The sequence below is a fragment of the Rhinopithecus roxellana genome, chromosome 8 (genome assembly GCF_007565055.1).
Source record: "Rhinopithecus roxellana isolate Shanxi Qingling chromosome 8, ASM756505v1, whole genome shotgun sequence".
In the NCBI taxonomy this organism is placed as follows: domain Eukaryota; kingdom Metazoa; phylum Chordata; class Mammalia; order Primates; family Cercopithecidae; genus Rhinopithecus; species Rhinopithecus roxellana.
The window spans coordinates 51,947,979-51,965,380 of record NC_044556.1 but is presented as its reverse complement, the minus strand read 5'-3'; positions in this window follow the sequence as shown (position 1 = coordinate 51,965,380).

Here is a 17,402-nt window from a genome sequence, read left to right as displayed (position 1 = left end):
TACCAAAAAACTACAGTAACTAAACCAGCATGTTACTGGTACCAAACCGGACACATAGACCCATGGAACAGAATAGAGAACCCAGAAATAAAGCTACACACCTGCAGCCATCTGATCTTCAACAAAGTCGACAAAAATAAGCAATAGGGAAAGGAACCCCTATTCAATAAATGGTGCTGGGACAACTGGCTAGCCATATGCAGAAAATTGAAACTGGACTTCTGTCTTTCACCATATACAAAAATTAACTTTAGCTAGATTGAAAACTTTAGTAAGTCCTCTAACTGTAAGAATACTAGAAGAAAACATGGGAAATACCATTCTGGACATTTGGAAGAAAATATTTGCAAACTATGCATCCAACAAAGCCCTAACATCCGGAAGCTATAAGAACTTAAAGAACTCAACTAGCAAAAAAAAATCACACTACTGAAAAATGGGCAAAATATGTAAAGATACTGGTCAAAAGAAGACATACAAGTGGCCAATGAACATATGAAAAAATGCTCAACATTACTAATCATCAGATAAATGCAAATTAAAACCATAATGAGATACTGTCTCACACCATTTAGAATGGCTATTATTAAAAAGTCAAAAAAACTGATGCTGGCGAGGCTGCAGAGAAAAGGGAACACTTATATTCTCTGGGCCGAAATATAAATTAGTTCAGCCACTGTAGAAAGCAGTTTGGAGCTTTTTCAAAGAACTTAAAGCAGAACTAGCATTTGACTCAGCAATCCCATTATTGAGTATATATACAAAAGAAAATAAATCATTCTACCAAAAAGACATGTGTGTTTGTTAATTGTAGCATTATTCACCATATCAAAGACATGGAATCAACATATGTGCCCATCAACAGTGGGTTGAATGAAGAAAATGTGGTACATATACACCATGGAATATTATGCAGCCATAAAAAAAGAATAAAATCCCATGCTTTGCAGCAACATGGACAGAGCTGGAAGCCATAATCCTAAGCAAATTAATACAGTAACAGAAAACCAAATACCACATGCTCTCACTTATAAGTGGGAGCTAAACATTGAGCACCCCTGGATGTAAATATGGGAACAACAGACACCGTGGACTATAAGAGAATGAGGAGAAGGTGGGTTTTAAAAACTACCTATTGAGTACTATGCCCACTATCTTGGTGACAGGATCCATACCCCAAGCTTCAGCATCATTCAATATTCCCATGTAACACATCTGCACATGTACCCTGTAAATCTAATATGAAAGTTGAAATTATCTTTTAAAAATTTGAAATAATACACTTCTAAATGACTTAGGGGTCATATAAAGAAATCATAAAAATGTAGAAAATAATTGAAACTAAATAATGGAAAATACAACATACTAAAATTTGTAAGGTGTAGCTAAAACAGTTCTTAACAGGAAAGGTGTGTCTTTAAACATTATATTTAAAGGAAAAGCATAAAATAAATGGTCCTAGCTTCCACTCAATCATCTATTAAAACAAAAAAGAGCAAAAGTAACCAAAATAAAAAATGAAATAAAATAATAAATTATTTGATAATCAATAAAATTAAATTATGATTCTATTTTCAACCAAATGGAAAACAAATACATGAAAATGGACAGTCAGAAGTTGGCTGTTTAAAGTGATCAGCAAGAGTGAAAATCCGTAGCTAGACTAGGGGAAAAAATGGGAAAAAAGGAAAAAGAATGGGAGAAAGCACGAATTATCACTATTAGGAATAAAAGACAGATTATCACTACAGATTCTACACACACAGAGTATAATAGAGAACATTATGAAAAACTTAAGTCGATAAAATAAATATATTTAAAATAAAAATGGAAAAATTTCTTGAAAAGAATTTAACTTACCAAAACAGACACAAGACTTAGAGAGTCAGAATAGCTCTATACCTATTAAAGAAGAATTTGTTACCAAAAAACCTTCCCACAGAAAAAACTGTAGGTCCAACTACTTTATTAATAAATTCTATATTTAAGGAACAGATGGCACCAATCTTACAAAAACTCTCAGAATTAGGAAGAAACATTCCAACTTGTTTTATAAAGCCAGCATAACCCTATTATTAAAAGTTGACAGGCCGGGGCTGTGGCTCACGCCTGTAATCCCAGCACTTTGGGAGGCCATGGTGGGCGGATCATGAGGTCAGGAGATCGAGACCATCCTGGCTAATACGGTGAAACCCCGTCTCCACTAAAAAATACAGAAAATTAGCCGGGTGTGGTGGTGGGCACCTGTAGTCACAGCTACTCGGGAGGCTGAGGCAGGAGAATGGCGTGAACCCAGGAGGCGGAGCTTGCAGTGAGCCGAGATTCACGCCACTGCACTCCAGCCTGGGCGACAGAGCGAGACTCTGTCTCGAAAAAAAAAAAAAAAATTGACAATGGCTGCATTGCATACGGTGGCTCATGCCTGTAATCGAGCACTTTGGGAGGCTGAGGCAGCAGAATTGCTTGAGTTCAACACCAGCCTGAGCAACAGAGCAATACCTCTATCTCTGCTAAAAAAAAAAAAAAAAAAAAAAAAAAAAAAAAAAAAAAATTAGCCTGGCATGGTGGCAAATGCCTGTACTCCCAGATACTCAGGAGGCAAAGGTGAGAAGATTGCCTGAGCCTAAGAGTTCAAGGCTGCAGTGAGCAATGATGGTACCAGTACTCTCCAACCTGGGTGACACAGCAAGTCCCTTTTTCAAAAAAAAAGTTGCAATGATTCTACAAAGAATAGAAATGGCTCTCATGAATATAGGTGTAAAAACACTAAAGTCATAGCAAAGTGACTATAGCAAGATGTAAAAATGAGGATATTTTATTAATTACCAAGTGAGGTTTATCCCAGAAATGGAACATTTGAAAATCAATGTAACTCATCATATTAATAGAATAAAAACAATAAAGATCATTTCAAAGGATGCAGGAAAAGCACTTAAAGTAACAGGATACAAGGTTATTTATAAAACCAATTGTATTTTTATATACCAGCAATAAATAATTGAAATTATAATTTAATAAAGATCTCCTTTAATAGTGCCAAAGACCACAAAACACTAAAGAAAAGGTTTAACAAAAGATATTCAAGGCCTATACATAGGAAATTAAAACACATTTCTCTGAGAAATGTTTTAAAAGTCAAGTAAATGGAGGGCTAATTATCCCCTAATTGATATATGGATTCAATGCAATCCCAAATAAAATCTCAGTACCCTTTTTGTAGAATTTGATAAGCTGATTTTAAAATTTATGTGAGAAAGCAAACAACCTATGCAAAGCACCCTTGCAAAAGAAAAACAAGGTTGTAGGATAAAGCACTACTTAACTTCAAGACATATTATAATGCTAGAATAATTAAGACAGTATTTTATTAGTATAAAGATTGACCAATAAATGAATTGAAAGGAATAAAAATCCCAGAAATAGGCTCATACTTATGTGGTCATTTGAGTTTTGTCAAAGTTGACTATGCAATCCAATGAGAAAAGCAAATTATATTCAATAAATAATGTTCAGGCCGGGCGTGGTGGCTCATGCCTATAATCCCAAATGTTTGGGAGGCCAAGGTGGGTGGATCACCTGAGGTCAGGAGTTTGAGACCAGCCTGGCCAACACAGTGAAACCCCGTCTGTACAAACAAACAAACAAAAAAATTAGCTGGTGTGATGGCAGGCACCTTGTAATTCCAGCTACTCGGGAGGCTGAGGCAGGACAATTGCTTGAACCCAGTAGACGGAGGTTGCAGTAAGCCAAGTTTTACACTACTGCACTCCAGCCTGGGTGACAGAATGAGATTCCATCTCAAAAAATAAAAATAAATAAAATACTGTGCCAAAAACTGTATATCCATATGGAAGAAAGTGAACACCGAGAGAAAAGAAGGCTAAAAACATGAGGCTTGGTGATCTAGGAAAAAATGCTAGAGGAGCTTATATTTTATACATATTTATATTTTGTTCAATTTTCTTAGTAATTTATTTTTATTGTAATTTCCAAAAGTACTAAATTGCAACAAACTGATTCTTTACCATGGATAGTTAGAGAAGCACTGGTCTGGAGTTAATCTCAATGCTTTCCAAACTTTACTTTTCAATTCACTACATTAATGCTTCAGTTTACAACCATTCTGATAAATGTCACTAGTGTCCTGTTAATCACAAAAGCACGGTTGCTTTTCTGAATTTATCTTAATCAACCTCTGGACATCATTAAACAGGAATAACAACTCCCTCATTTTCATTCATTCCACAAATATTTACTGAGTGCTCACTATGTGTCAGGAAATATTTCAGATACTGAGAATAACAAAACAGAAAAAATACAAAAACTACGTCCATATTCTGGTGAGATAAGATAAAAATAATTAAAATTTAATATTATATATATATATATATATTTGATGGTAAAACGTACTTTGGAAAAAAATAAAACAGAGAAGGGGCATCAGAACTGAGTAGTGGGGAGAGAATATTGTTTTAAATAGAATGGTTAGGGAAGGTCTCACTGAGATGTTCTGCCTTCTAGCCTTTTATAACATCTTCATTTTCCTCCTCTATCATGGTTTTTTTCATGTCTTTCATATTATCCCTTCTAGGTTTCCTTCACTAGATCTTATTCTTCTGTTTATCCTTAAAATTTAGCATTCCTCAAATTCTGCCTTTAGTTCTTTTCTTTTTGATTCTGCATGCTTTACTAAATATCCATGGCTTCAAATATGTACATATATTTCCTAAAGAAGACCACTCCCATGATCTCCTGGCCCATTCAACTGAACTTCTGGACATTTCTATTTTAGTGGCTTGTAAACTCTTTAAATTCAACATATATGAAAATAATCTTAACATTTTCCTTCTACGCCTTCTACCTATTCTGTATTGCCTTTCTTATGACCACCAAATGCCTGAAAGTCATCGTAAATTTTCATCTTCTTCATTTCCAAAATTGAAACTGGAGGCAAAGAGAACAACTAACTGATTATGTAAGAGCACAGGGAAGAGAAGTTAAGACCTGAAATGAAATAGTGATAGTGAGGATGAAGAGGAAGATACAGATCTGAGAAATATTCTCAGGGTAGAATTAATGGAACTTGTGACAAACTGTCTTTGAAGTGTGAGAATTTGGGCCTGGGTGACTCGATGGATAGAGAGTTAAGCATAGAGGAAGTAAAACATATTGAATGTAGAAGATAAGTTGGTTTGATGAGTTATTATTAAGGTAGTTGTAAGTGGAACAGTCAGATAGAAAAGTCATGTTTTCTAGACACCTTACTTTGAGTTATCTCATAAATAGACTCTGAGACAATAATTCCAATACCAGTAATTTATTTTGGAGGTGGTCCTGGAAAACACCAACAGGTTAGTGAGAAATAAGATGGGGAAGGTAATAAAACCTATAAAATGTTCTTGGTCAAGCTAGTCATCACTGCAGTCAAGGAAATTAAAGTTTTGCACCACTGGTAATGCTAGAGGACAATATAAGATATACCTTAGAGTTATCATAACCATGGGGTTAGACACTGGTGTTGTTATCCAACAAATCTGTATCATCACTGAAAATTGTTTCCAGAGCCATTAACTCCTTCAGCTCTGCTAGCTTGCCCTGTGTATAAGACAAACATTCTCCTCCAGCCAGAAAAATAAGCTCAGAGGTGGAGAGTAGCAGGTGTTTTTTGTAAGTAGCCTTCAGCATGTTGAAGATTAATGTCAAGAGGATATAAGTAAGGCACTAATAGGATGTGCTACACCAAGTATATGGATCTGGAATTCAGGGAAAGATTTACATTAGAGAAACAGATTTGGAAATCATTAGAATAGGGCTGGCCAAATTTGTATGTACTTTCAAAATCACAAATTTACTTAGCTGGAGAAACATTAAGTAAGAAAAGAGAAAGAAGATACGAGCCAGCTACTTAAGTGGCCTGGAGACCAAGGCAATGACCCTTAGAGGATGGGCTAGTCTCCTTTAGGGAACAAGATCTAAAGAGGATATGAAGTCCACTTTTAAGGTAGGCAATATGTAAAACAAGACAGAGAATGGGGACTGCTAACAACTACAGGGAAAGGGCAGACTTCCCTAGTGAGTTTAAGTGTCCAGGAAGAGTAGTTATGCCCTGATGACAGAGGACTGTATGGACCTGGAGGAAGGCACGATATTCACCAATTAGTAGAGCTCTGAAAATGACAAATAATAGAGCTGGCATAATCAGAAATTCCAGTAGGAAACCTCAGAGCAGAGGGATTCTATCAAAAGGGGTGAAATATGAGAATAAGGATAACCCAGTGATCTTATTAATCCCAGAATGGAAGAATTTCTCTACTAGAAACTGTAGTTGAAGGGAGAGAGAAAACTTACTATAGATCACTCAGAATTAGGACATTTACAGACTCTGTGAGACAGTGTGAGTTCTGCCTACTGTGTATCTCTTGGTATTTGTTAATTTTTGTTTCCCTTCAAATTGGTCTCTTTCTATAACACCATTCAACAACCTTCCCTAGCACAGTACATCAGAACAGTACATATTTTAGGCTTCTGAGTGATAGCTTGAGTCAAAATATAAGGGTTCAAAATATATTTGAGTCAAGCCTATATATACAGGTCCTAGATTCCATGACTATCTTTGATGAATATTCCATTAGCATTTTGATCTACACAGAACTGAACATGGAAAGCCTATGGCAAAAGTGATAATAATAATAATAACGTTTACTGTTAGCTTTCACTGTGGAGCTCTCAAAGAAAACTCTGATACCATGTCACATACCCAAGCATTTCACTCCAGGTTCAGACATTTTTCCAACCCCAAAACAAGCTTCTGGTAATTTCAGTATTATATGAGTCCCAGTTATATGCAAAGAGGGCATATCAAAAAGCCAGCCACTTCCAGTGTAGTGATAGCTATATAGTTGGGAAGGAAATTTATCTTTATCCCAATTGAGTCTTAAAAGTCTTAAGCTTCAGTCTTTGCAACTTTTACTCCTTCCATTCAGTTAAAAAAAGTCTTTCTAAGATTGGTGTCAATTGGAAAGTATTTGTATATCCTGGCTGTTAAGATGGAAAGTGTGAATTTACAGAAACTCTAATATGTATAGAGATGGTGGGAAGTTTAGTAGAGAGTGGTGGAGGGGCAGTAGATGAGAGTGGGGTGCCTATGGGACAGAGCCAAGAAAATGAGACTTGCAGACTGAGAGTCAATTATGCTCAGATTTCATTCTCCCCACCTATGTGCCAAAGACAACGTGTTAGGGGCTGGGTGAAAACGCTTTAGTCATAGCCAGGAAAAGAGAGCCTAGTAATGTGTTGCTCTGTTTAGTAATGAGGGTGGGGAGCATTTGGGCTTCATTTAGTCATGCTGGCACCATCAGGTAACACCATACTAAACCTAAACATAGTTATAAGATTAAATAAACTTTTGTTGATTTTTCATAATCCTTCTTAGGGATGATATAGCTGGGTGTGGGGGGAATCAACTAACAATATAAACTTCATTCTCCAAATCCCATCCTCATTCTACAAAAATATGATTCATCAACCTGGGAGAAGTAGAGATGGGGAAATTAAATCAACATCTTGGTCTTCTCCTTAGATTGAAGTTTGGGGACAAAATTCATAAACAATACCCAGTGAATAATATTTTAAAATTTTCTTTTCCTCCTTGTCTGCATTTTTTAGAAAAACTACTGGATCTCTTTTGAGAGTTGAGAAAGAGAACCGTTTAATTAGAGTTATAGGGAACTGCTTGAGATCTAAGCCAACTGGCTCAAATTCTTCTGTTTGTGACTGGAAAATCAGTTTGGCTCTTTCACGTTTGGGGTACTTTTATAGACTTATTTTGGTTTTTATTTGACATGATTTCACAAGCCAGAAAGTCAGTGCTGCTGGAAAAGACATGCCCTTATTTAGTGCTTCCACTCACTGGCTTTTCCTTCTCATGTTGACCAAGCTACTCCATGCATGGGCTTTAGCCTGCATCTCCATTATTATCCCACACCAGTCCAGAGCCACATGCCAGCCAATTCTGTGAGCTCCCCTCTGGTTTCTCACACTGAGATCTTGCCAGGAACTTTGCCAAGTCTGGAATAATCAGAGCTCTTTTGCGGAACTACTTCACTGGGGTCACTGCTTCTCTAAAACTCAAAGTCCACCATGAAATATGACGAGAAGGTGAGAAATAATATCCTAGAGTCTCACAACACATACCAGCAACATTACACATTTATTTATGAAGCTCCTTTTGAACAATCACAGGATGGAGCCAAGGTAGGAACAGTTAGAGGGAGCAACCGAAGAACAAATGTTGGCAGTTCTACTTAAAGTCACAAAACTATCTAAAGCAGCAGCAGCTAGTTCAGCTATTGAGTATATCCTTCAAACCAAAGTACTCTTTTATTTTTGCCTTTTGTATTAAATATAGTATGCTCATTCTCACACTGTGTAGCTGCAAAACCACACATCACAAGAATGATAAATATTGATGCTAAGAAACGTTTTAGCATGTCTGAGCACTAGGAACCTAAGATAAGAATCCCTAAGGGTTATTTCTTATGAATGAAATAACAAAATAGTTATCTGCAGAAATAATCCGTAAGTGGATGATTGAAGACTGTTGGGAAATCCCTACTCTATATTCCAGTTAAAGTGACCTTAGGACAGGCTCTGTATTATGTCTAAATTGTAGCATCAATTGTACTGTATCTTGTGTGATAAAAACTAAAGGCGTTAACGTCAGAGACGTGATCAGCAGGGTTAGTAAAAGGAGCCAATGAGTAGAATTACTTTTCCATGTATCTCCAGCTCTGTCCAGAAAAGAGACAGCTTGAACAAAGGACCCAAACATCCATTCCTTTTGGTTGGTCTTCCTGTATAGTGCACAGGGTGAAGGCACCAGTCATTAAGATCTTCCAGAGAACTCACTTTTTAAAATTTCATGCTCAGCAAACACCTGGTTCCACTCCTCTTGCAAGGAGGCAGGAGTGGGTATGAAAAAGGCACTGGGGGGTTTCAGCGTGGAGAAGGTTGTTAGACATGCCAGAAACATGAGAAAGCCACAAGTCACATACCCAACATCAAGCAGAGAGGCAAAGCTCATAAGCTGGAGGTGGGTGTCTAAACCAGTCTCTAAAAAATAATAGGAGGACCAAGAATAGATACTATGCTCTGTTACAGAGCCAAAAACATGGAGACCAGGATAAGTAAGGCCTGGGAGGGGGGAAGGGAAATGGGTTGAGCAACTATGATGAAAGACATGGAAAAATGTTACTTCTGACTCAGATGATGTCCAAAACTGGCTTTTCAGTACATTTTGTAGCTGAACATATGAGTACCTTCTTGAATTGCTACAAATACCTGGGACTGGGTAATTTATAAGAAAGGAAGTTTAATTGGCTCACGGTTCTGCAGGCTGTACAGCCAGCATCTGTTTGGCTTCTGATATGGCCTCAGGAAGATTGCAATCATGGTGGAAGGCAAAGGGGGAGCTGGCAAGTTACATGGTGAAAGCAGGAACGAGAGAGAGTAGGGAGAAGGTGCCACACATTTTTAAATGACCAGATCTCATATGAGCTCAGACAGAGAGAGAGAGAGTTTCCTTATCACCAATGGGCTGGCCCAAGCCATTCATGAGGGATCTGCTCACATGATCCAAACATCTCCCCCCAGGCCCCACCTCCAACAGAAAATTTGGGCAAGGACAAATATCCAAACTGTGTCACTCGATGTGAGAAAAATATGTAGGAACCTGATCATGGAGGGCCAAGAGTGGCTTAATTAAGGAGTTTCAGTTTTATTCTAGAAAATATGAGGAGTGAATGAAGAATTTTAATGTCAGAAGTGGAATTATCAGATGCATAGAAAGTTAATAATCAGAAGTGAAATAAGACAAATATAAAACTTTCATTTCTGAAAACATAAGTACATTAAAAGTTATTTTGTTATTCATTTAGTTGCAAACCAAATGTAAACCAATAATCAATAGAAAAATGCTCATTCTCCAAGTACTCAGCCAGATTTTTTACTTACTCAGGTGGAATGTAATATCATCTATCAGACATCTATTAGATGATCTTATCAATATTAGAGGGAGTATAACACCATTCTGTTATATCAGAATTCTGCTATTCATGACACATCTACTTTTTGCTTTTGTCTTTTGGTCAAAGTCTTCATTAGGTAACAAAGCCAACCCCTTCACAAACTGCCCTAGTGTTCCAATAAATATTGTGGTTCATGGTCTGTCCCTTTTAATCAAGGAGAAAAAATAATGAAAAAAACAATTCATTTACATTATTTCTTGAAGTTTACATTCTGGAAGAGACTCTGCTTTTATGGTAGAATTTGGTACCTGCATCCTGCAGATCCTGTCTACTTTCAAGCTTCTAGCTGATAGACGTGCATAAAGATTGGATCACCTAGCAAGTACCAGATCCTATCTTACTGCTCCATGAGACAGGCAGTTGAAAAGATAGAGTGGAACCTGTTTCTAACCTTTATGTGACAGTAACCCCACTTCCTTATAATGTGGCCCACAGAATGCCGATGACTGAACAATCAGATTAGCTATTCATCTTCTGGTGGGAGGGGTCAGTAGGGGAGATGGAGAGGAAGAAGCAGCAGTCTTCATTCCTATATCTCCCTTTCGAAGCTTGAGGAATAGAGGACTCCTTTTTAAACATAGAGGAAATGGGCGAAGATGGGAAGAAAACATATCCCTTCTCTCTCATCGGTGCTCAGCTTCAGTAAATCATGATTTTATTTTAGAGAAGAAATGGTAACTGGCAAAACAAAATGCTTGTCTGGGAATGTTGAGTTATGTCTAAGCAAGGAGTTGAAAAATACCTAATGAATCCTAAACTATTTACAATGACCTTAAAAAAAAAAATACTAATATGAAACATAGGAAGAACTCGACCAGATTTGTAAGTATCATAAAAAATTTTTAAGAGACTCTGTTGCACTCACATGTTTTCACATATTATCAGAAAATATATTCTTGAAATGTTTATTTTAGAAAATGAGAAACTCAGGAAAAATAATTTACATATATTTTATCTGTTTAAGATGTGGATATGCTACTTTAAAATATACAGAGTAAAAGATAGATGATTTTTGGCTTAAAGAAAAGTAGGGTGTATGCACACAACACAAAATTATCTAAATAATTCAGGTTCCAAGCCACTTTTTATTTAAGAAATATTTGCATAATTTATTAATCATGATTATAATTATTTCAGTTTTCCAGTTGGCCTTGTAAAATGGTACTACTGATAAATGAGCTTCTGCTTAGGCAAGATTACTCAGAGTTGTAGTGAAACAACTCTATCCCTCCTCCTTGTACTCCTTGTAACTAATAGCACACATTTATAAAACGAACTAGAAAGAGGAACACAGCGTATGGTATCAGAACATTTCACTCCACATCTGGAAAACTGTCCCTATGAAAGGAAACAAACTCGACTATATAAGGACCAGATGTCAGATTCATTAACACCATATTTTAACCTAGTAAGAGAAATGGTCTTTTAAATATATATCTAAGGACTGGACCTGTTTATGAAAATTCATAGGAGAACTCTGTCCATTATGAGAGAAATTTTTCCTAAGTTCTATTCTGTGCCTACAGGGTTATGGTAAACGAAATGGCTCAAATGTTTTGGTCTCTTCCTGTTCAATTTACTTAAACGGATTTGGCCATAACTTAAACATGGTTATTTCTCAGTGATCCAATCTAGTCTCATTCCTTTAAATACTATCCATATGCTATCCACTCCCAAACACACCTCTCAAACCCTGACCTCTCTCCTGAACTTCAGACTCATATATATTCGAGCACTTACTCATCATCTCTTTTTAGGTGGCTAATAGACATTTCAAACTCAATGCCTCTTCTCCCCAAACTGATTCCGCCTTCAGCCATCCCCAAATTTGTTGAAATATCACTATTCCTCTAGTGGCTGAAGCCAAAAACAAAGGAGTCATCCTTGTTTATTCTTTCTCTTTTACATCCCACTTTCAATCAATCAGGAAATCTTGTTGCCTCCTCCTCCAAAATGTATCCAGGATATGGCCACTTCCCATCACACCACAATATTATCTGGGTCCAATCTACCATAATCTGTTGCCTGAATTATTGCCAATAGCCTTCTACTTGGTTTTCCTTCAGATAACACTGCATTATCTCCTTGTTTCACTCAGAATACAAACCAAAGTCCTTAAGATAGTCTAAAAGGTGTTAGACTATGTGGTTCCTTGTGGCCATTCTGGGTTACTCTCACTTGCTCCGCCCTGATGACATTGTCCTCATTGCTGTTCCTCTAACACATCCAGTCATTTTCCAGGATAAGGACTTTTACCCTGACCGTTTTTGCCTGGAAGGCCATTCCCTCCAACAGTTTAGCAAACTCTCTTACCTCCTCTAAGGATTTGTTAAAATGCCATTTTTCAATAACTATCCTATTAACAATTGCAACCACCTAGCACTCCCCTTCCAGCACTTGTGGTCCCCCTTACCTGTTCTGCTCTTACTTTTGTTCTCTTTTTCGTATATTTTTTATCACCTAATAGCATGCTCTATTATTTGTTTGTTTTTATTGTTTATTTTCTGTTTTCCTCTGTCCACCAGATCATAAGTTCACTGATGTGTCCCAAGCATTAAGAACAGTTCTTGGCACACATTAAGCACTCAACACATATTAAATGAGTCAATTGCAAGACCTGGCATTGATCATAGATTTATTATTGCTTAATTGAGAAGAAAAGACTTTTTTCTTCCGACTGACTAAAGTACTAAAATAGTGTCACTTTCATGTTTACCACCTGACAGAAGTATCAATCTCCCCCTCCCCTACAGTTTGTGCATTTTCACAAGCTCAGGATCAAAATAAAGGAAAAGAGGTGAGCAAGAAGGAAGCCTTTTCCCTAATTCCAGAAGCCTCCATGGGACATTTAGTGCATGATCCTATCATTGTACTTAACAGACCACATTATAATTTTTGTTTGTGTATCACTTCTCATCAGTGTGACAGCTCCCCAAGAGCAGAGACTATTTTATTCATCATTTTCATCTCCAGTGCCTGACGCCCTATATAACAGTAATGACACTCAATAAAAGATTACAAAATAATGGATGAACTATCAGGGGCAGACTGTCAGGGAAGAAAGGACGTAACATTTGAAGAGTGAGTGAGTGTGACTTCCTGCTCTGTTAACAATAAAAGCTTTGCCAAATTGTTTAATTGCTCTGAGTCTCAGTTTCTTCATCTATAAAAGAAAAGTAAACTTTCTCTGAAGATTAAATTAGGTAATGTGTGCAATGTACTTAGTAGGGTCCCTAGAATATAACATTCAGTAAATGAGATATGCCAACCATTTATACCATATATATGTACACTTTAAATTATACTGTGTGTGTATGTGTGTGTGTATAGGAGCAGAAGCAGGTAGCTCCCTGCTCTCAAGGGAGTCCTTTGATTTGTTTGTTACTGCTAGTGGGCATGGCCACTGTGGGTTAAGGCCTTTTTGGTTTCTAGTTTTCATTCCATGTGTGAAGTTGAGTATGCTGTCATTGCTTTGGCTTCCTGTACCTCACTGATAGACAGAGGGAAATAAGGGCACAAGTTTCAATCCTCAAATATAAGCTCCATGAGGATAAAGATTTTTTTTCATCCCTCTCCCCTTCCTTTTTATCTGCTGTATCCCTAATGCCTAGTAGAACAATGCCCCATAAATATAAGTTAAAAGCTGAATAAGTTTGGTTTCAGGCTCAAGGTAAGGTAGAAGTCCTACTTAAGGCTGGGGTTAAAACCATACATGTGGCCCGGTTTTATCATAGTTTTACAAAGAAATGCTCAGTATTAACCCAGCTACTACCTAATAGGTATCTTGATTTCCATTTGCTCTAATTATTGATGATGTGTTTCCTTACAACATTTTAGGGAGAAAAGGGGGTCAGCAGAGAGGCATTTGAGCAACACTTAATCTTCTAGCTTTATATAGTCAGATACATCCTCCCTTAGTTCTTATAAAAAATATAAAACTTAATGACAGACATGAAGAAGGTTGGAATAAATGGAGATATACTATATTTCTGGTAGAGAAATCTCACTATTCTAAAGATGTCACGTCTCCCCCAGATAAATCGATTAATTCAGTAGCATTATAATTAAGATCTCAGTAGAGTTTTACTTGAGAAGATGTGAAGGCAAAACTTGACAAATTTGATAAACTAGATAAATGGAAGTGTATTTGGACAAATAAGTATATAAGAATATCTAGAAGAACATTTCAAAGTTCAATACAGAAGGTAGTACTTGTGGTATCAGGTATCAAACTATAGATTTAGACTACAAAACTTAAAACAGGATGACACAGTAATGGAATAAGAAAATAAATCAATGAGATAAACTAAAAAGTCTAGAAACAGAGGAAATACATGTACAAACTTAGTACATGATAAAGATGGTATTTAGTATTTTAGGGAAAAGTTTGTCACATGTTCATTTATAGAAAAATAATATGGCTGGATATTTCATGCAGTATACAAATGTAAATCCAGATTGAATAAGTAACTGCATAGTAAGAAACAAAACTATGAAAGTATTAATGAGAAAACAGTACATTTTTATAAACTGAGAGTGAGGTTGACCTTCCTAAGCAATACATAATACACAGTGACATAGTATTAAGCCACAAAAAAGAATATAATCATATCAAATAAACCAAGTACAGAAAGACAAATACCACATGCTCTCACTCATATATGGGAGCTAAAAAAACTTCATTTCTTGGACATAGAGAGTACAACATTGGATACCAGAGATGCCAGAGAGAGAGTGGTGGGTGACTAAACAGAGATCTGTTAATGGTAGGAACATTCAATTAGATAGAAGTAAGTTCTAAGGTTTTATAGCAGACTAGGATAACTATACTAAGCAACAATATTTTGTAGATCTCAAAGAAACTAGAAGAAAGGACTTGAAATGTTCCCAGTGCATAGAAATAATACTTAAGGTGACGGATACTCCCCAAAACCCTGACTTGATTATTACACATTTGATGCATGTAGGAAACATTCATTTGTACCCCATAATATGTAAAATATTATGTATCAATAAAAGAAAAAAAGAATGAAGTAAACATTTTTTAAGTTTATAAAAAATGAAGTAAAAAAGGAAGTCAAACTTAAAAAATTATACCTGAAATATATTATAAAAAAGATTGATACCTGATAAACAAATTAAAAAAAGACAACCAGATTGAGTACATTAGCTAGTAATGTAATTAGGCACTTCACAGTCAAATAAAAATAACTCGTAAGTTTAAGAAAAGATGATCATACTCATTAGCAAGCAAGTAAATGTTTATAAAACACATTGAAATACTTCCTACAACTTAATCAACTGACAAACATTTACATAATCTTTGATAGCCAATGTTTATAAGAATGTGGAGAAATAGGTACTCTTCTTCTCTCATTATAGCATATTTCAGCAAGGCAACTTTGCAATCTCTAGCAAATTTATAAATATGTATATACTTTGACTACACAATTCCAACTCTTTTAAAATACACCTAAGGATATGTATACACATGAGAATATCTATTTTGACATTACTTTGAACAGTGATAAATTAGACACCATGTAAATGCCCCTCAATTTAAAAAGTGATTATATAAATTATGGTAGTTCATACTTTAGAATACCCATTCAGCTATTAAAACATGATAACATCAGTCTCTGTTTATTGATACCACATGGTGTCTATGACTTGTGACAAATAAGCTATAAAACAAATTATATATATGTACATGAAATATTCATATTTTAAAAAATCATATGTATGTATAATTTTCTTTCATATACTTCTGTGTTTGAAATTTTTCACAAAACATACCACCTCTGAAATTGATGTAAAGGAGAAAAGTACTGAGGTTCTCTCTCTCTCTCTGTATATATATATACACACACACATATATGTGCACATACACATATACACACACACATATACACACATATATATACACTATATATATGTATATACACACACATACACACACACATATATGCTCATGGATAGATAACTTGATAAAGGTTAAAAAAAAGTGTCATGTAAAGCTGGTCACCTTGAGAAGAGTAATGACCTACATTAAGGGACAGAATCAGCTTGGGTGACTTCACATGGCAGGAAACAGGAATAAATACTTTATCTTGATTCTCTTTCCTGTCTGAGATATGGGGTTCCTCAATGTCTGATGGCAGTTGGAAAACAGTGGGCAAGAGAGTCCATAGATGTGAACTCTACAGGCCAGATTTCTGGGGACAGGGCCAGGTGGAAGAGTGTAGAGAGGGGATCCATACGTGCAAAAAGAAAATAGCTAGCACCCTGACTTTAATGGAAATGCTTCTAAAATTTATTTTTTTAAGTAAAATATTTGTTCACTTGGGGGAAATATTTTTTATGACTTAAGAGTATTCCCTGCCAATTCTAGTTATTGTCATAAATAAATTGAACTTTTTAATATTTTTGTTTCATGCATATACTAACATGATCATATGGTTTCCTCTTTTAATCAGTTAATATGATGATATAAATATCAGTTTTCCAATGTTGAGCCATCTTTGTATTCCATAAATTAAATACTACTGGGTATCACTGTACTATTTGTATACAAATAGTTCTTTATTTTGCTAATATTTTATTTAGAACTTTGGAATATCTACATTATACGTTAGAACGTATTATAATTTTTTTTTCATTCAAGTATCCTTGATTTAATTTATTTTGTCAAGGCTTTTCATTTTTGTTTGCTGAAAGAGGTTGTATAAGTAAAAAACTTAAGTTTTTTAAGTTAAAAAGATTTGGCAAAACATGCTTATAAAGCTTCTGAACCTTATCTCAGGGAGAGGTTTATGTCAAGCTGTTGCATTTTTGGAATTCCTTTTTTTTTTATTATACTTTAAGTTCTAGGGTACATGTGCATAACGTGCAGGTTTGTTACATATGTATACTTATGCCATGTTGGTGTGCTGCACCCATCAACTCGTCAGCACCCATCAATTCATCATTTACATCAGGTATAACTCCCAATGCAATCCCTCCCCCCTCCCCCCTCCCCATGATAGGCCCCGATGTGTGATATTCCGCTTCCTGAGTCCAAGTGATCTCATTGTTCAGTTCTCACCTATGAGTGAGAACAGGAGGTGTTTGGTTTTCTGTTCTTGTGATAGTTTGATAAGAATGATGGTTTCCAGCTGCATCCATGTCCCTACAAAGGACACAAACTCATCCTTTTTTATGGCTGCATAATATTCCATGGTGTATATGTGCCACATTTTCTAAATCCAGTCTGTCACTGATGGACATTTGGGTTGATTCCAAGTCTTTGCTATTGTGAATAGTGCCACAATAAACATG